We start from the raw sequence: 22623 nt of genomic DNA, 5'->3' as shown, positions 1-22623 counted from the left end.
AAGAGTGTATGTATCTTACTTGTTATGCCACAAATATCTACAATAGGAATTTAATGCACGTTATTTGTGTATAGGATATGAATAATTATTGATATTAGTAATAATTATTAAGGTATGTATTATTAATAAACAATAATAATAATTATAATCTGAAATCTATTATATCGTCCTCAGATCTATGTGTGTATTAATTTATAGATCTTCAAAAAGAAAATTTATATTTATATCTGGTTTTACATGCTAATTTATTTAGAAATTCCATTGATTTTAATTTGAACTAATAATTATTTAATTAAAATCCATGTAACACATAAAAGATTACCTGGATATAAAACTACATCTACATAATGAATGATATTATAGTCAAAATTTAATATATGAATGGCCTGAATCATTTTGAACTAAATGAAATTTCAAAATTTAATACCATTTGTTCTACTTTGTTATGTATATCAATTGTATACAAATTAAAGGAAAAAAACAAATGATTTTGTTACAATTCATACACATACACATATACACATTCATACACATACAATTCATATACATAACAAAGTAGAACAAATGGTATTAAATTTTGATAGGTAAAAGGATAATTTTATCGCGCTTTTGAAATTATTAAATACAAAAACTTTAAGGCAATGAAATACTGTTCTTGAGTATTTAAAACTACTAAATTGCCAAATTTTGTAACAATAATCCCAATTTCGAAGCAACGGTCATAGTAGCATAAAAATACGACCATAAAATTATTTCTTTTTAGTGTTCTATTTGTGTTTTACAGATAATAAACTAACCAATATAATAACGACTAAATGTAGAATAAATCAATAAAAATACATTTTATTGCGAGCGTTTCTCAGACATAGGTCTGGTTTACAGAATAACCCAGTGGCTGATCGTGTATGAACAACATCATACTTATGACTAATATTATAAATAGTAAAATAAATCTTCCTTATTAGGTAGAAAGATACAACGATTTTGAGGGCTCTTAAATTTTAAACTATAAAGAGTCATTAGATTTTCGGGGAGGCCATTCATTATAAATGGTGGGGCCGAAATAAGAGAGGCTACTCCTGCGCACCTCTAGCCTCACTTTTCGGAAGTAATGCTGTTTATCATGGCGGGTGGGAGATCTCACTCGGAATCGCAGCCTCTTGCACAGGTACTACAACTCTCCAGTCTCAGTTTTTACATCACGCAGTTGTTTCTAGTTGCACATTACCATATAGAAGACGTAATTCTGCGTTTGTATTCTTTGGATTCTATAGGTTCCCTTCTTCGATATGTTTTTTCTTTAAACGGGATAGCAATAACAATACACTGAAAGAACCAATGATTGCAAGAGCTGTAACTTGATAGATATTGGCATCATATTTCTAAATCCACACAAACCTCTCAGCCTGCCAACAGCCCACTTATATGCGTGAGTGATGCTATCAGAAAATGTAAGGTTTTGATCAAGAATGACACTTAAGGTACTTAAGTAAAGCGAAAATCACTTCCCGCCAAGTTCAACTTTCACGCCGCTCTCACTGAGATACAGTATAACGTTTTGACGTGCTTATTTATACTACCGTAATGCCATTATTGACTGACCAGGTGGATGAAGGTTGAAGATCAGCATTGATCTAAAAAATGGCCTTTACAATGAATTCAGGATCATTTGGCAAGTGAAGCTGAACGTCATCTGCATAATGATGGATTGTGCAGTCCCACACACAACTGGGGAGTCAGAGGTGTACATATTAAACAGCATAAGACTCAGGAACCTTCCTTGAGAAACTCATCGATGTTTTGGTAGTGCAGCTGAGGTTTCACTTCTCAACCTTTGCAACCTGTCATCCATCTAAATAGAACGTGACCCACTCTGTTGAATTTTTTCCAAACCCATGAAAAAGCATTTTAGCAGTTAAAGATTTATGATCAAGAGGGTCGAAAGCCTGCTATCCAGTAACCCCAAACAGCTATATTTTCCCAAATCTTTTTCATGATTTAAATCACTAAATAGATTAACCAAGACAGTGCGTGTACTGTGATTTTTTAAAACCCACATTGTTTTTTTGTTAATGGCAATACCGATATGGGTCGTAACTGATGAACACTTTTAGGGATACCTTTAGTAGTGGACAAAAATGCTGTTCTACATTTTTTTAAAGAAATTTCCTACTTACAAATGATTCGTTCGCAAGATGCGTGATACCGTCTACAGCATACGGACTCACAGCTTTTACCACCTGAATATACAGATCGTCTCTGCTAACTGTATTCATTTTACTTTCGTATACAAAATAAATAGTCTGCGAGTACATATTATCTAGAAGTAGTAAGTATCAATTTGTTTCTAGCAGTTGTAAACAAGTATCATTTAAAGCTGAAGCTGTAAGCTTAGCAAGATTTATTGTTGTCACCCTCGCGGAGGCATCCACAGTTGGATAACGTCAAGCATTAGTCTTATTTCTCTTTTGTTTTACGGCTCACTAGAGCATTTTAGTTGTTATATTTCTTACTCGAGTTTGTCTGAACTGTGTAAGAGTTAGTCGTATTTAAGATACGTCATTTATAAACTAAAAACTGTCAAAACTCACACTCAGCTTCTTCTACAATTTTGGTCGATTCTTATGGATGAACCTTTCAACGATTGTCAGTAGAATGCGCATATTATGAAATCATAAAAAATGAAATATACTTTACAAGAGTGGAGATTTTACATGAGTTATAAAAATAACATGTATGGGGTTTAAATAAGTATACTACAGTAACACGGTGATTATGTGTAATAACCTACAGTTATTTATTGATCTACAGTAAATTGTTCAATTCCATAAGAATCAATTCCTAAGACGCTGCTATCAATATTATTAGTTGTATTAATATTTTTTAATTCGAGGGTTAATGTCATTAAAGTAAGTTTTATAAACACATACAACAAAACGAAATTTTAACACAATACGAGGAATATTCTTACTCACCAGGTAGGAATTTCGACCAATTTTGTAACCAGACCTATGGACATACGGCTGAACATAAACGAAATACGCTAAATAATTTAATTATTAATATGATTTATTACTTCAGAAAATGATGTTTTGTAATTGTTTAACACGTTAGATAACATTTTAATACAATTTTAAAGTGTTAAAAAGGCTAATTGTTCTGCAGTTTCCATACTGCTAGAGTTTAGGGTCATACGTCCTAATTAAAATAAACAAATACATGACTGGTTTTGTTGATGTACATTACATTTACAACAAATGCTAAATTTAATTTAATGAAAAAGCTAATTTTATCAGAATTTGATAACGTCATCACTTTCGAGCTATAAGTTGACTTAATTTGGTTAAAGGCCTAATGAGCTGGTTATTTTGAACATTCTCTTTATAGGAGAAATTATCTAATAGAGAATGTAAAACATGACAACTTTAAATACAAATTATCGCTCACTGAGTAGTTATCATGTACATAATTTAGAGTTGTCATTAATTTTTTGTAAAATATTTATAAATAATCTTCAGTTATGTATTTTGTATTATTTTACCGCATGCTAGTCGATTACCACGTTAATATAAACATCACTAAGAAAATCAAAGCGCCTACAATAAACTCTAAAAGCCTTTAGCAAACTATTGGGTACCTAGTACGATACGAGTTACAATACTAAAGCTATTAAGAAGGCAGTGGAGGCGAGTAGCTGGTGACGTCATCACACCTCCAGTTGCTCTTGTCTATTAATTATTCACAGGCCTACCTCTGTACCACCTGGTTCCGTTAATGTGTTGACCAGACTTTTGTCCACTATATTTGGATTTACTTCTTTAGTCAGACCGCAAAATGAAGTAATAATAGTTTATTTACCTGCCATGTGTGAATAAGTTAATTGGGAACTATTTGTTAAACAAATGTGTCGAATAATTTGTGGTCTTTTATATAAAAGTTACACATGGAAGTGCTGGAAAGGATTATAAATAAACGAAGTGGTATATCTTAATTTCAGCGTACGTCTTGAAAATCAGGAATAACATTTTATGGACGTTTTTTCAAACTTCGTTATTGACGTTTGTTAATTTTAAATATATACCTAAACAATTGTAAAGTTGTATGGTAGGAAAGTAAATGATTTTTTCGAAGCTTTAATAGTGATATGAAATTGTGCTAAAAGTTAAATTTCAGTATAGAACTTCGGGTGGAGTAGATACAATTTTTAACGTACACCTTATGTTAAGAAAGGAATTTCTTTTATGAGTAGCAACGGGAAACAAAGAATTAGTTTGGATTTATAAACAAGCAAAATAACTAACTTTATAGACCAGACTTAAAGTCTTAGAGAGTGAAAAAGAAATTATAATTTCTATTTTCACTATAATTAACAAGCAAACAATGAGGCTACTACGTTCTGAGGCTAGACTAGAAAACAATCCAGAACGATGAGAAGTCCTGTTCTTGCATGTCTGCCTAGGTGATGATAAGGAAGTTACATGTATCATTAGTCTCCACATTGGATGGGTAAGAACCTCTTAAACCTAATTTTAATTAATAAGTTCAAAAAAGTGAAATGGCACTTACCAATTTACTTGGGCTGACATTAACTTCTGCTATTAGTGGTACGTACATTTAAGGTACGACGTTCTCAGTTTTAAATAGGAATTTAATTTTACTGACAGTTGTGGAAGGTTTAATTACTTTTACTACTTTATAAATTCACCCTAAAAATAAATATTTAAAAATATCACAAATAATTTCAAACATAAATTCATACGAATAAATCAAATAAACAATTCATACTATAATAATATTTAAAATATCAATAATTTTATTATACTTTAAAATTATACTGCACGTTATATTTTATAATAAATAACCTTTTTTATTTTATAAATGTAAAAAGATGTACTTTTTTATTACGTTATAAAAATTAAAGTAAATATTTAAGCTCATTGTACTAGTCACTTATGAATTAACCCATGTTTTGTTGGCTTACATGATAAAAACAAAAAAATGAACGTATTGTACCCGAACTCTCCTGCATTACCAGTAAACATAGATGTCGGAAACGGAAAATGTAAAGTAAAGTAAGCAAAGCGCTGAAATAAACAATCAGAATGCTAGTTGTACCAACCTAGAAACTGCAAGTGTTGCCAACATAACAGTAGCTGCCAACTGTAATGAACCATGTAGACCTGCTGTTACGACAACACAGTCAGTTGACTTCCTGTTTCTGATTGTATTTGCTGTTTCCTATAAAATCTCTAAAAGCAAACATACATTAAATTAAATTAAGACATTAATTTGATATTTATACATTAAATTATGCTATTATTTAAATTTACGATCTTACTAACAAAAACAGAAGTGTTTTAAAAGCATATTTCAGGAGTACACATTGCTTCAATCGATTTATTTTGAACTGTTCGTATGTAATCGATTATGGTACTACTAAAAACAACCCAATTCCTATGTATGAATGGTTTGTATGTCTGTATGAGGACTTCAGCTGTATGGTTTCTTTTGACTAGGGTAAAATTAAGTGAGGAAATGCTACGTTTGCAGCATTGCATGTGAAGCTGTAACAAACGTTTTTCCTTCCCTATTTATGTGCTTAATTTTTACCAGTTTTTTTCTTTTACTGGCAATGTAAAAGCAAACTAATAAACACACATAATGTATTTGAATCTTAAAGAGTTTAAGTGTTCAGTAGACAAAATCTATGATCGTGTCATTATAACTCAGGTACTTTACATGTAGAAAAAATGTTTAATGAACTTTACCTATCTTTAATGCGTTTCTCATATAGTTCCTATGTGCTTCAATGGACTATATCTCGCCGTTATATTTGCCGTTATATTTACTTGAGGTATGCAGAGTAAATTAAAAAATAAAAATAAAAAATATACGTAGTCCTAAAACATTGAATGGCATTTTAAAATATTAATAATTTGTTGTTGTTTGTATACAATGTTTAAAACTATTTTTGGATTGATGGTTTTAATCAGAACCTAACCGAAGTAGTTATATAGTTATTTCTACAGTAAAAAAGTATAATACAACTTGAACATTCGCGCTGAACAAGAAGTTAGAATCAACTTCATTCTATTTGTACGTCTACCCAAACAACACCAGTAATGAGTCTACAAACTCTGGTGTAATCAGAGTCTGTTGACTTTATTCCGCAGGTACGTGAAGGGTTGGTTGGTTTAAAGGAGCAAAAGTATATTAAACACGTATTGTATGCATGGGTACCTTTCATTTGAATTTGCATAATATACTCTGTCTGCAGTACGTAGATGTACATGAATCACGGGAAAGAGAGTCTATTTTTGAACGAGACAGAAACTAGAATCCATTATTGCCGCAAATGTCAATTATTCTTAGAGTTCCTTCCATTAATCCATATCCTTAGAGTTTGGGGGTTTTGAGATGTCTTGAGTCCTTCAAATGTGTTCCGTTTGCATATTATTTGTGTACCGTGACATGTTTTTAGGACTCTTAAACTCTGAGTCTTCGGCCTCTACCAACCCTGAATATCCTGTCACTCCGAAACCAAGAGCAGCAGTTTTTAGGACCAAGTGTTTTAGGTTTCCTAGCAAGGTACTTCTCAGCGCTATACCGACTCTTTTACGAACTATTCATCTTGCATGTGTGAGTTATAGTTACACCTTCAGTAGTTTAAATTGATGACAATTAATACTTGTGAGGGTGCCCATGAAACCTACATGAAGATACAAAAAATAGCAGATTTTATGTAGACACAAACGCCCTCAGAAACATTTTTCGTGTAATAAAATATCCCCAAGAACTTAAAATTTTTAGATTACATTTTATAAGACCTACAAGCACAGAAAAATATCAAATAAAGATAGTTGATACTGAAATTCCAAAACCGAAAAAAATGATAGATCTTTGTAAAAACCCCACGATTAGGTACATTATAATATAACCGCATCTTTCAGAGAAGAATGAGGCATTACAGGATCCACCTTATTTTACAAAATTGACCAATATGATTAATCATGTTAATTATAATGTTTGCTCAAAAAATCTAAACAGCTAAAAACCCACATGACGGAGCACAATTTTTACAAATATGAAGACAGTCCATTGACAAAACATTCTTTTGAATACAACCAAGACGGAATTTAACAGTGTTTGAGATCAGAGAAATAATACATCAAGTGCTTAGGAAAAATACACCAATACACTCTGATGAAATTTATAATAGACAGAAATAAAATAAAACATATAGCAAGTTATACCCATTTGGGGCAAATTAAGGAAAACATTCAGGTAATTTTCAAATATAACTGGATTTGAAATTTCCGTATTTATCATCTTAGTTATCAGTTTAGTAATTAATCAGCTTTCTAAATTAATAAACTCACGGACTTAATCAAACTATTTAAAGCCAGTAGAACTTTGTCAAGTCAGTTTCTATTGAATTTCGTGTTTTCATGTTTTTTGTTGCTCAAATTTATGAATTTAAAACTTCCTGATGATATTAATATCCAAAATAAAATGTGTTTAAAAATTACAGTAGCTCTTTATGCACCATGTAAAAATATTCTTGCCGTAAGTGATATCGAAAAGGTGTGTTTTTTACTTCCAAAAAGCCAGTAGTTTGGTGGTACAGTGCCAGAAAGTAAAAAAAATGAAAATTCTTATGGCTACGAAGTAAATGTACCTTTTATTGTAACTTATGAGGGAAACAAATTATTTAAATTTGAATGTTTTTATTTTGTAAAAATTTATAGTGAGATTGTTATATTACTCTAATCTCGTGCGTTTATATGTTTTTCTTCTCATTTCAACGATATATATTGTAAGGGAATTCCCATATGACTAATTAATATTAACTAAAAATCAAACTGTTATTCCAAACTGTTACGAAACAATGTAACGCGTATACATGAGAATTAGAACTAACATTTCTAAGATTTACATTCGCAATCCATTGAGCCATCGTATAAGTGCTTTTCCTCCTATATTAGACCAAAATTTGGCTAAAGATATAGATATATTAGAGAGACGTATCAAACACATTAAAATGCTTATTAATCCAAACCTCATAATGCCGGATGAACATCAGGCGTATACGAATTCACAACGATTTCAAATGGTGCTTTAACTAAGTCACTTAACAAAAACCTTTAACGGGGTTTCTTGGAATGGGGTAAGTTTCTAGTACGGCAACTTTAAGTCGGTGACGATTAAGCCAAGAAGTTATAAGCCAAGTCGCTGAAGAATTGTCTACGAGCTTCTCACATCATAAAACTCTCACACTTTGGGTCGAGCTTGTTTTCTTTAAGTGCCACTTTGACGCTGGGGGATTAGTTTCCAGCGGAACTTTTCTTTGCGCGACATACTGGGAATTTTCTTTATTCCCAGTTGTACCGTGTTTACGTATTGGTAAAATGTGTACTCAAAATATTTTCAATAATGCAATATTGGATCGAAATTAAAATTTCAAGAAAGACTACCGAGGTAACTAACTATGAAAATCTACTGATGGAGAGCATGAGTGTGAGTCTGCTATTTGGAGAAACAATGCAGTGTTGAAAGATTATCTAAATTTAACCAATAAGGTAATAGTACTTGTGGAATTAGTGATTATTTTATTGTTTTACTACAAACTGAATTAATCTCATCAACATATTATATCTTTAACGGCTGCAAAAGTTTGATGAAACATAAAAAATTGAATAAATATTTAGTGCCTGACAAATAAATGGAATTAGAGTATATTTACAAACCAGTTTAATTATAATGGTTTGTGGTATAGTCTACTGTTGCTTGCCATTTCTGATAAATAATGGGTGCATCTAAATGGCAAGTATTTCTTATTATAACATTCTGAAGAAATTCATTAAATTTGAAAAACAGGATTATTGTAAAAAAGGAAACAATTGATTATTTATTAACTTATTTAATTAGTTTATGTTCTTCTTAAATCATGATGAAATTTCAACTTGTGTGTTATCTGTGGTTGTTTGGATGAATTTTTATTACCAACTTTTATGATTTCTTAGTAGACAGTACTGATATTTGTGAACAGATCAACCTTTTTTAAACTTCTAATTCCAAAAGACAAATTTTCAAATTTGAGGCTATTATTTATAATCAACGATTCTTTCCTGAATTAATTAAATTAATTTTTTACCGTTATGAATTAAACAATGATGAATATTATCTGTGCCCATTATGAGATTCCTTTTGAAGTGAAGTATATTCCTGTACATTTTGAAGGCAATTCTCATTTATCTCAGATCTGTTGACATTTAAAGTGAGGATAGTTTTTATTGACAAAAAGTGTGTTTAGTAAAAACTAATTGTATTATATGGTTGTAAATATCACCTGAATATGCAACAGAATTGCAAATGTAAACAAACTGAGCGTAAAACAATTCACCCCTTTAATAAAAAAATCCATTGAAACAGTCATACCCACTGGTTAAAGCCGAACTCTCTGTTCCCAGGCATATTCTCATTGCTAAAACTCAACACAACTCCCTACCAAACCCCTAGGGGGGGAGTCAATCTAATGAGTTCAGGAGAGGAGTTTCAGATAAGATAACCAGTAAGTTTGTAAGATAAATAAATGTTAAATGTTCTCCGGAGAAGGATACACAGAGTTTAATGTACCAGAACAACCTACGAATTCAAATTCATGTGTAAATACTCGAGTCCCGCCTTCACATTGTAACAACGTAGCAATGTGGATGCCGCGTCTGTGGTCTGGATGTTCTAATATATTCCGTTCTATTTAAACTACGTTAAAGCTTTTTTAAACTAAAAATAAAAAGAATAGGATAGTTTCTATTTGTATAGTCAATGCATTTTAAGAAACATTTTAGTAGTAGAAATATGAAAATAACGATTTTACTAGTAAAGGATTATTTTCTGAAAACTTCTATAGAAAGTCCATTTAATATCCGTAATAGGATCTTCCCCTTATCTCACCAATATAAAAATTTACATATAACCACATTACTCGATCCTGATGATGGATTGGATTTTGGGTTCGATTAATACATTTATTAAGAAGCTTGACACTACGTGAGACAGTTAGATTGAAAAACGGTATCGTACCATATAGATTTTTTCGAAAGTTGCCTCTGCTTCTAGTCCCAAAATGTTGGACGCCCGACCTTCAAACAAAGCACACTTTCACCAGCAAAACATGGTAGAATCAAGTATACTAAAATGCGTCACTGTATGATTTTCTGAGTTGTAATTTTCATATCATCTATCTGGATTTCCTTCTATTGGGATATAAATAATCTTTACAATGCATATTTAGTACTGTAGCCCCTTAGTCCTTAGCCATATGCCATAAGGGAATTTATCAGGCCACAGTACGCCATTTTTAAGACCTCTATGGAACAAAAATTTATTAGAGCATGTAAGACATAAATGCCTGAAATAAATTATGCATTCCAGGCATGCATTCCGGTGATGTGCAGGTTCACTCATGACCGATAAATCTACAATCCACAGAACAATAGCTAAAAGCTATATTATCTAGAATTCACAAAGAATACGTTAATTTTTTCTATATTTGATTAATATCTACAAGCACTGAAGGATGCAAAGTTAGACTTAATATTTATGTAAATTATTCGATTTTGTGAATATGGATTTTTGAATGTTTTGATTTCAGGTTAAATTGCAATATTTTTAATTCTTTAACTGGTTTTTGGCTTCAATACAATCGTGTTGTCAGAGTACTGAACTCTATTTTATATTATCGAACAATACACCTAAGAATCGATCTTTGGAAAATCCAATAGGACATTTTCGTATTCTTTGATCGGAATTTCGCGACCAGTTTGTATTAGTCTCTCTGTAAACGAAGAAAGCCACTTATGCGGCAGAGCACGAAGATCACAAGTTTATAGCTGTAGCAGCAATGTGCCACGGTGCACGCAATCAAAACGCTTAGAGAGGTCTAGAAAATGCTGCGTACTTGTTTCCATCTATCCAACCCATCGACAACGGCATCTAAGAGGTTTATCACCGAATAAATCGTTACCTTATGCATTTTTAAACCAAAGTGTTAGTGGTAGGTATGGCGTAGTCGTCTAGTCAAATTAAAATTTCACTAGAAACACTTTATTGTGAACTATGCTCATTGCGTGAACACTACACCGGATAATAATTATAGCATGCCTGATCTACTTTTTACACTGGGATGGATAAGTATTGAACTTGTGGCTTTAGCTGTTTGAATATTGATGAGAAATTCCGTTTTTGGAAAGACGAATTCATTAAGACTATCAATGGTGTCAATATTTGCTTCTAACAACGATTTATCAACCACACTAACGTCCAATTGCACTACAAGACTAACCCTAGCACACGGGAGGCAATGGGATCCTAGCGAGAACTGGATTATTATAGTAATGGAACCTGTAGCACAAACTCTAACTTAAATCGGCATGTTTCGATTGTTGGTTATTGTGACATTTTTGTTTTTAATTGTATGGACGGTGGTATCATTACGGCGTTTGAGCGATAGTTCGTAACACATGGCAACCACATTGCCACTAAACAAACATCAACCTGTGGTGAAGATGAAAAATAAGATACAATTGAGAAATGAAGTATTAAGCAGTGATAGGGTTCCATAGAAGCCTTCGTTACTGGGATGACAAGATGACATTGCAGTGAAATGGTGTGATGACTGTCAATAAAATGACATTATTACTCTACCATCACAATTAATTACACAGTAATTTTTACGTATCTGGTTACACTATTTAGTACCTGATTCGCAGATCTGATTACATTGCTCTGTATAAGGGTAGCTTTGGAAGTTTCCTCATCATTTCAACATATAAGATGGTCCGGCAGAGCAGAAGGTAGACTCACAAAAACTTATAAATCCATAAATATGAACAAAAACCTTGTGAAAGGAATTTCCGGAAACACGTCAACGACGGTGCTGCGGTACGTTTGGCAGGAAACGGAAATTATAAAGCAGAACGTTGAGCGTAAAAGTAAACAAACGAAACATTATTGCCAACACACACAGGACAGACGCTGCCAACTTTACAGAGTATACTAGCTGACGCCGTATCTCATCGTACTTTAGCCAACTGCGACGGCGACATTCAGTTGTCCATTTATTGGTACGAGCGTACGTCTCAATTAATTAAGTTCGAATTACCGTAACCTACACATCAAATTTCAAACGAACGTCCTATAGTACTCTAGGTGTTAAAACAGATTTGAACATACTGGAAGAATGGCATTTAACTCTGCTCTTAGTACTTTTTTACAAAGTTGATTTTGCCTTTATACACAGTTCTGAGAAGCCTACTTCTGGTAAAGAAAACTAAGATATATTTCATAACAGCCTTTAAATTTATAGTATAAGTAAGACTACATTGTCTCTTATATATGCAGTGCTAACAGTTACACGCTACTTCGCACACAATTTAGTTGGTACGTGTATTACTACTGCTGGTTCGAGTGTATTATATTTCCAACTCCAATGTTGAGTTAATCTTGTTGCCACAATCAAGAAAATACGTATAAAGTGTATATTTACGACCATTGTAATTTACTTTGTTCTTAGTAATTGTTTCTTCCATAGTTTATTTTGCCTTCTTTCCCGATCAAGAAAATATATGTAACAGATCAGAGAAGCTTACTTATCTCAAAAGATTTTTATAACAGACTATAGATTATATTACAAGTTAGATAGTAACTTTGTCTTTTATATCTAATACTTAATATTTGCTAAACATGTGGAGTTAAAAGTACATTAGTTAAAAACACAGTGTAGCGAACTTTCATCTAGCATAGTTCTTCCCGACTGCTTCAATGGGAGTCTTTGGAGTTAAATTCTGACCATCTTTTATATTAGGACACTTTCTAATGTACATGAGTGCTTATCTAATCGCTGAAATCTATAAACTGCGTGAAAACTTATGGTTTATCCTTTAGAGAATTTACATACTATAAATGTGAACAAATTAAATACAGTGGTTAAATTAATTAAAAATATAGTTTTACTGTTATAAAACAATGTTTAGACTGAACAGTTGATTAAATTTGACACACTCTTCTAATGAATATTTCGAAACTGTCAAGACAAGATGACATTTTTCGCTACTTTAAAGCCCAATGGGGCGTAGCCTGTTGGGATTTTCGAAATAGATTAGGTCAATATTCATCCCACTAAGAATATACATCCATCAAAGAACGCTAAGAATATCCATATACATTTTTAATACAATCGGTTGAATAGCTTATGCATGAAAGGAAAACAAAAAACAAAGGTTACTTTGGAATTTATAATATTATTAGGATTAAATTTTTCGTGGGATAGATAATGTCATAATAGATCGAAAATGATAACTAGCTTTAAGGACAAGCCATGCGATGATATAAACAACGTTATTTACAAGTGATACATAACTAGATTAGGCAAATAGATGACGTCCAATAGACTTCTAAAACCACAGGAAAAAATGTAACACATTTAGAAAACATGATTATTCTGAAATTCCACCTTATATGCCTTGGCCATCAAGATTTTATATTATGATACCCTATGAAACACAACATTTAGAAAACATGATTATTCTGAAATTCCACCTTATATGCCTTGGCCATCAAGATTTTATATTATGATACCCTATGAAACACAACATTTAGAAAACATGATTATTCTGAAATTCCACCTTATATGCCTTGGCCATCAAGATTTTATATTATGATACCCTATGAAACACAACATTTAGAAAACATGATTATTCTGAAATTCCACCTTATATGCCTTGGCCATCAAGATTTTATATTATGATACCCTATGAAACACAACATTTTGAATTGCACACTCCTCCAAATTTTATATAACTATCTCTAATATTGTACAAGAACAAAAAATCATTTAATTTTGAACAACTTGTGAACACAGAAGTAACCATACGGACACATAACAGTTACACAGCGGGCAAATAACCTAGCTGTAATATGCACCTTAAAATGAGATAAGGTATTAATCTGTTTACATAAAATATTATTACTCATTCTGAAATATAATCTGGTATTATTAACCTGTAATTTTATTAGAGATAGGTTTTAACTAACATGCCTAAAATAAAATAAGCTATCCTTTATAAATACAATTTCTTTTAGGTAGAAAATATTTCTTGGGGTACTAATAATAAACTCTAAACTGTAATAAAACAATACGTAGTTAATATAGATCAGTATATTACTGTTAAAGAAAAGGAGAAGAGCCCTGGAAGATTCATTTATCTGATAAATACAGTGTAATTCTATCCTACTAATTATCTACTACTGTCACTAACTAATATAAAAGTAAAATAATACAAATAATATATTTTATGAACCAATAGATTAATAGTTTTAGTGTTTACGAATAGTTATAAAGTAATGTAAATATACTTATTCACGCCCCGCCAAACATTCAAGTTCATTGGGTTATTAATAGTGGGCACTTAAAATATTATGTTATATTACTTATTATTATATTATTAAGAACAATATTATGTTTAAATACAGTATGTAAGTATATTATATTGATAATAAATTATTTAGTTTACATAACAGAGTGATAGTAGTAAATTCATTTATTACTTACAAATGGTTAGTTTGGACTTTTAATCGAAATTGTTATACCCTCTTTTCTACATAATTTGTCAAGAGGTGGATTTTAGTGAGAACGTTGTAACGCTTCAGGGATCACGTGGTCGCCCTCGGTCATTTAGAATAGGTGGATAAAAAGTGGCTACTTCAGGACCTTAGCCTCATAATCCACTGAAGCTAGTATTACATATATCATGTTTATTCCTTAAAATAATTTTTATCAGAATTATTCTGAACTTCCCGTATGTTTGCCAAACCGAGTTAATTATAACAACCCGTCTGAAAACATTTAATATTTATTGCATTCAACCATAACGACGAAGTAGAATGTAAAATTAAAATTCATGAGCGGATAAATTAATCTAATTTTAATACAGTAAATCACTACACCGGTACCAAAAAGCAGATGGAAAATAATCTTCTTACATGTCTCGTAAGGTGGCAACAGGCCAAATCTCTTCTGTACGAAACTAATTTGTTGCTGCATGGAAGCTTCTTGTTGCCAAAGGTGTATATTTTTTTGTATATATTTACAAATATATTGGTATAATAAGAGTATTTGGAGCTGAAGAGTACTTTGGGAGCTAAAATTGGCTGGTATATAAATTATAAAATGAGTTTATATAAATTATTTGAATTTTGGATATATTGAATATGTTTTACACGCTATGATTAAATATATCTAAAACAACGTATGAATTGCTTGTATCGTGACGGTGTCTAAGCTCGAATACTAATTCTTACTATGCTTTCAGGCCATTCTAGTTGTTTCACATTAAGAGAAACAATACGAAACAAACAGAATTAAGGATAGAGTGAGAAGGACAGATAGTCCTAGCAGTCGCAGTAACTAGCGTGTTTAATCATCTAACTCCCTATTGTGAGTGAAAAGCCCTCTGCTTGCCATTTTATCAAATTTTGGCTCACAAACCGTGGTAATCATAAATTTTGGTAATCCTGTCCGTGATTTGCTAACGGAACCGAGGCATAAGAGCCAAATCTACCAGGAATGAGGAAAGCTTTAAAGCTGTAAGATTTTCACAAAATCTTGACACAATATCTCATGCGAGATAGAAGTTAGATAGAGCAATGAGAGTAGATCTGTTTTGACAAAAAATACCCGGGTGGACTCTTAACAGTCCATATCTACTCATTTAGATGTAGAGGATCTGTTTATCAACAGAGTTTCCAAATTAAAAGTCAAATTAAATGGATTTCGACAAATTTGAGAGTATTCAACCGAATTAAATAAGCAGTTCAATACTGACAAAAGTTCAATACCAATACTACAACTGACTTAGGCTCATTTTACAGTGTTCTGGGCGCTGATGTAGTGTATGTTGTTCGGGGTACCCCACATCCTCCTTAGCTCGAAAGGATATAATCGTAAAGTATGAACTAAAAGAAAACCAGTGAAATGGGACAAAACAATTAATCAAGTAAAAAACTTTCCTCAGAGACAGGCTAAGAAATGTTCAATCGGATGCTAAAAACCCAATCTGATTTACGGGCTGACGAACCAAGATCCCTGGGGGAACGCTAAGACGAGGGGAGCCAAGTGCTGCACTCAGGTGGCAGTGTTGGCAACTATGTCGTCAGCTGAATGGCACAATATTTGGCACCAGCGCAGCGCTCAGGTCATATCAATAATCTATTGTGTAATCTGCTAACTAGGTCTGACACTGTGGCGTATTTATAAATCCACGTTTAAACATACCTGCATGTTTCAGAGTTTGGGCAGAGATATAAATGAATAAATAATAATGTATTAATAGCAATAACCATAAAAATCAAATTCGTAGTATTCATAGATCATTCAGTACATCTTTATAGATCCTCGACGAGAGTTCTAGTTTGTTTTATAGTTCTAAAAGGGTTTATACTACGCTCCATTTCGTAATCGTCAAACATGTCAATTCTCTAGTGTGTTTTCTAAGAGCCTTTATATGATAAGTCCCATTTCTATGAAACGAACACTTAAATCACTTAATTGAAAAATATAGACATTATTGGTTTCCTTAATGGCATCACAACGCATGTCTTCTAAAAAATAACTTGTCACATTATTAACACATTTTGAACCGTGACTTACTTAAACATTGTTTCTGTCAAATTAAGTGATATACTTTTATATTATGCACCGTACAATATGGTTTTTATAAATGGATTCATTACATAACGTTTAAGGGGTGTTTACGTCAGATAATGAAGATGATCCAATGCTTTGGAGTAAGATTAACAACTTCGCTTCTGTTTCAAATTGAGCAGCTTATAGTATAATAGAGAACATGCAGAGTACGTATAGAGGGACCAATAGTTGCTATGTGACTTATAAGAAGAGGAAAAACGGCGTGAAAATCTTAAAAAATGGTGTTTTAACGTGTGTTTTGCTGATTTAATACTTTAAGCATTCGGATGTCAATCAGGATCAGTCAGACTTAAAACTTGTGTTGCATTAATAGTTACAAAATTTTAAATAATGCTTGATTAAAACAGATTGAAAATTACATGTTTGCATAGTCAAATAGGCTACACTTAAAATAAATGGCAAGGTTGTTTATGAAAACAATAGGATGTCTCAAATTTGTTATTGACTAGAACTAAATACATATTTTAAAGAATCACTTGTCTTCGCATAAAAAGAAGAATTAATTTATGTCCACTTTGAGAGAGTAGTTCGAAGAGACGTATTACTTAGGACTAATCATGTTTCAAAACTAAGGAATTCAAGGCATTTGACATCAAATAGTTTACTAAGACTTTTGTTCACATTGGTAACTCATTCAATGTATTTACCCGAAGCTTATGAAACGGACGGCGGTCTGTGATGAGAGATACTTGTGAACTTACAGTCTCGCAATCTGAAGTTTCTTTGGTAATTATTTCATATCCATGAACTCAGAAGCTAGCATACGATACAACAGAATATGTGGTTCCAAATATATACACACTAGGCAACGTCAGTATTTAAATATCCTTGAAGGATTCACTGCTCGACTATATGTAAGTTAATTTATTGGCTATACAATTTGTTTTCTTTTGGAGTTAATTAATCTGTAAAAATGTCTATCCGCAAATCCACACAATAAAATAGTCCATAAGAAGTACGAGAAACCATTCGTGTGCATATTAAACATGGATATTGTGCACTAATGGATATTGTATTGAATGTGTTAAGGCATATGTTACGTCGTGGGTTGTGCATTAATTAATGCCTGAAAGTTTTGGTTTCAAATAACTTCGAGTTACAAGTTCTCTGAATTAAAATTTGGTTTTATTGGTCAAAAGTGAATAATACCTGTTACGTGCTTCTCTGCAAAAACAAAGATTGTTTGGGGTGTGCTTGAAATTGTACGTTACTTACGGTTTCTGAACGCCTTACAACAAGGACTTATAAATGCCCTTTGTAAGTCCTTGGGAATAGCTATTTATGAAGTCTCAGATATTGTATTATGAAGCAGGTGGTATAGGCCTGACTATGTTAATGTACATAAATGACAGGGAGAGTTGGTTAATTTGCACTGCAAGCTAGAATCTTGTCAGAAAGCTATGCAACTTTCTGTACGACAGATAACTTAAACATGGAATAAATAATTATAATAAATATCCAGAGCATATTAGCTAATAACACTGGAACACAGAAACACTATGGCCTCGTAAAGAGATTACTGTCTTCTCGTAATAAACATCTCGGACATAGTCTGAGAAAATACTATGAAACACAGAAACACTGGCCTCTTAGAGAGATTATTGTCTTTCTTGTAGTAAACATGCAGGGCATAGTAGCTTGACACTAAAACACAGAAACACTGTGGCCTCGTAAAGAGATTGTCTTTCCTGTAATAAACATTCAGGGCATAGTAGCTTAACACTGAAACACACAAACACCTTAACCTCATAAAGAGATTATTGTCTTTCTCGTAGTAAACGTCTCGGACATAGTCCGAGAAAACACTATGAAACACAGAAACACTGTGGCCTCGTAAAGAGATTGTCTTTCCTGTAATAAACATTCAGGGCATAGTAGCTTAACACTGAAACACACAAACACCTTAGCCTCATAAAGAGATTATTGTCTTTCTCGCAGTAAACATTCAGGGCATAGTAGCTAATAACACTGAAACACAAAAACACTGTGGTCTCGTAAAGAGGTTATTGTCTTTCTTAAAGTAAACGTTCAGGGCATAGTAGCTAATAACTGAAACACAAACACACTATGGCCTCGTAAAGAGTGTTTTCCGTAAACAGCAATTACTCATAAACTTCACTACAATGTCGTTTTGCATTTTTCAAGTCTTAGAAATTTTTAACTTTATATGGTACAACTCAGGATCTTAGAATTTTCTTCACAATGTCGATTAGTTAAACACTTAAAATAGATGTAGTAGTTAACATTTAAATACATAGGTTACAACACTCTAAACAAACTTTCACTTAAACAACGGCATCCCAATGAATGTCATTATGAAAGGGCAGAAGAGCGAATAAGTAAGAAAAAACCCATCGGTCGAGAAAAAAGCTAACAATGCAATGAAAAAACTAAAAGATGAAAAATATACTAGCAAAGATGATGGGTTACTCTAATCAAGTCGTTAGGTTAGGATAGTGTCATACATAATGGTTTTCGTTAATTTTACAACAACAACAGAAGGCAAAGAACTAGAGACATAAATTACTCATCGCTCAATTTAACCACAGGATTACCATCTATAACTTTCCATTCACTATCTTAAATAGCAATAAAGAAGTTAAAGACATTATTTGCCAATACCATGGAGCGATTCGTGGTTTTTACTTTAAAATACTTCCAGATATCAAAATTGTTTTGTATCAGTAATTATTTTGGTTATATTAAAAAGAAACTATTTAGGCTAACTTTCATGCTGTGTATCTTAGATACAACATATTTGTAAATCAATGCTTTCAGAAATAGACATTTCATTTTTAACACTAAAGAGCTTTTATATTAGTTCAAGAACAGCTTATATAGAACTAGGAACTGGAATGATACGTTAATTAAGTTACTGAAATAACAATAATTGGAATTTCGATATTAAAAAGTCGTATGTGTCGTAATGAAATAATCGTACGTATGTGTATGAAAACATAAGATGACGTCAGGGAAGGGAGAGCTGTTTAAAACAATTAGGGAATCTTAGCAAATTTAATGTCCTCATAAACAATATCTGTCAGCTAAAGTAAGTAATGGCGTCGTATTTTACATCCAGCTGTCTCTTAAGAAATTAGGTAGAATTAAGGTCGTTTGGGAGTTTTCCAAGACTAGCCATATGAAAAGAAAGGGATTACTGGAGTGCATTGAACAGAAAAATAATCAAATCGTTTGGAGCACATTTATTTCATGGAAATGAGCTATGATACTGTATTAAGAGACATTTTTTTGGATTCAGGAGCAGTGTATTTAATTTACAATATTTTTAACTTAACATACTGGCAAATGTATAATGACGTTGTGTTTAAAAGTCAAAATTCTTTTTTAATTTGAATAACTGGCAGTTTAAATGATTTACCTAAGGATAATTTTTTTATATCCTTCTAATTTAAAGAAGGATAGTGTAGGAAGTGTAGTGTAGTGTCAAATTCATAACTCACAGTTCTCTTCTTTGGAAAAAAGCAATTAAAATAGCAGAGGAGCTGATATGTATTAAATATATATCAACATCAAACCTTGCATTATTTAGTAACCTTAATTACGTAAGAACAATGATATAAGGAAAATAAAATTAGACTGACTTTTTATTTACGACAGTTGTAAGTCAAATTCCGAACTTATCAAGAATGATGGGTACTAAAAAGGGGATGCTCATTTTTCCTTGTTGGATACTAGGTGGTCGTAGTTCTATGGGGCTCTTGGGCTGCCCGAGTGAATTATACCAGGTACAGTAAAATCAAAAATGTTCACTTAAACAACGGCAACCCAATGAATGTCATTATGAAAGGGCAGAGGAGCGAATAAGTAAGAAAAAACCCATCGGTCGAGAAACAAAAGCTAACAATGCAATGAAAAAACTATAATTTGAAAAATATACTAGCAATGATGCTGGGTTACTCTAATGAAAATCTTTAGGTTAGGATAGTGTCATACATCATGATTTTCGTTAATTGTACACCCAACTCTTTTTATGGAAAATGTTGTATTTTACAGTTTACTAACTCAATAAGCTAAGCTGTCATATCCTTATCTATACAGCCTTGAAAATTCTAACTGAAAATATATAATATTTTATGTATTACCAAATTATCAACCATTAGCAATGTAATAAAGTATTAATTAAATACTATTATAATGGAACAACACATAAATTCACTTACCTTTGAATTCAATACTGTATAAGTTACGCTCTCTATTTCATTGTAGACTTTAGACTTCTGCGTATGTGGATGAATCTATTTGTTTCATATAGCGGTGATGCTCTGAAACCAATGCACAACTCCGGGGAATTGGTGAGGCTGGCATTAAAAAAAATTGACTCAATCTTTATGAACTTTATTACAAAAAAATTTCACCTAAGGAGTGCATCTTTATAAGCTTTTTCTTATCAAGACTGCTTGTCTTTGTGTTTAAAATAATTGTCGTACAAATTATAGTAATGCATATCTTTTACTGTTCTTCGTAAAACGTCCGTGAATTAGGTTAATTTGTACAGCAGTCAAAAGAGATATATAGAATTGAATCTTTGTTAGTGAGTATGATTACAATATAATTTCGAATATTAATTGTAGCTAAAATCACAATTTTTACAAAAGAAAAATTATATTCTTATAACGGTTATCTCCTTGTGAGGTTTTAAGATGATTATATTTCTTAATTTGTTAAAGTGTTAGAGTATATTACATATGTATATATTAATCTTGAGAATTATTGTCCCATCAGTATTTTGTAAATTAAAAGTGTTAACCATGTTTCTCCAGATTGATATTCCGTCTAAGCCGGAAGGTGTATTTCAGTCAATTCACTTGGAATTAATTGTATGCATTTAAAGTAATGTAAATGGTGGGCAACTTGATATCTGACCCTCAGCAGAAGAAATGAAGAAAATTAATAATTTGTATAGTATCTATATTATACACTTTATAATAAATTATATCGTAGAATAATTATGATAAAGCAGTGATAATGAACGCTCCCTATAAGTCTGTTTTTACATGACTGAGCCAATCACCCATTTCCGGTAAAAGTGAGATTAATCCTGTATACACTAAATTAGCTTGTCTCAGCCACGAGTAAAACCCCGCGAGCTGTGCCTGTATTTCATATTTCACAGTAGAGTAAACATCAAGCCGAGATCCTTATGTAATTCATAAATTAAATATTTAAATTAAAAGCAATCAGTTATAAAGTTCCATGATTTAAGTATTTTGTGTATAAATAATGCAAAGTATTTTATTTACCCATGCTTAATCCTTACCGGAAAGACAGCTATTATTGACTCTGCTCAAGGCTAATTAGTTTGGGAATGGTAGTGCCATTCGTTGCATAATACAGTCCGTTATAACTTGTAATTGCTTCATACCTTTTTCTTCATACTCCTTGATGCTGGACCTTCGTCGTTAGACTACGAGTCACGAAATGGTATACGACTGTGAGGAAAATCTAACAAAAGAATGGAAATATCCATTCAAGGGAAGTCGTTATTTTTAGAAACTAGCTTGGAACTACACGTCCTGTCCTGTCCTAGGATCCTGGTAACTAATAATTATTCGTCAAAGGTATAGTGATAGTTTATATATAGTACGTGTGGTTTAATACAATTTAGGCTCTATATTTCTGTAAAACCCTCTGTATTTGTAAATCATATGAAATATTTGTAGTGGAATGAAATTTTTCATTTAAAATAAAAGAAATATAAAAATTATAATTATAAATTATAAAATGTTATCTACTATTTAAAACGTGTATTTTATGTACACATATATAAATATATATAATTTTTCTAAATTATATTTCATTAAAATACTATATTTTTTCTAGCCATTAATAAATATTAC

This window comes from Homalodisca vitripennis, chromosome 2 (assembly GCF_021130785.1).
Source record: "Homalodisca vitripennis isolate AUS2020 chromosome 2, UT_GWSS_2.1, whole genome shotgun sequence".
In the NCBI taxonomy this organism is placed as follows: domain Eukaryota; kingdom Metazoa; phylum Arthropoda; class Insecta; order Hemiptera; family Cicadellidae; genus Homalodisca; species Homalodisca vitripennis.
Note: the sequence above shows the minus strand (reverse complement) of the source record.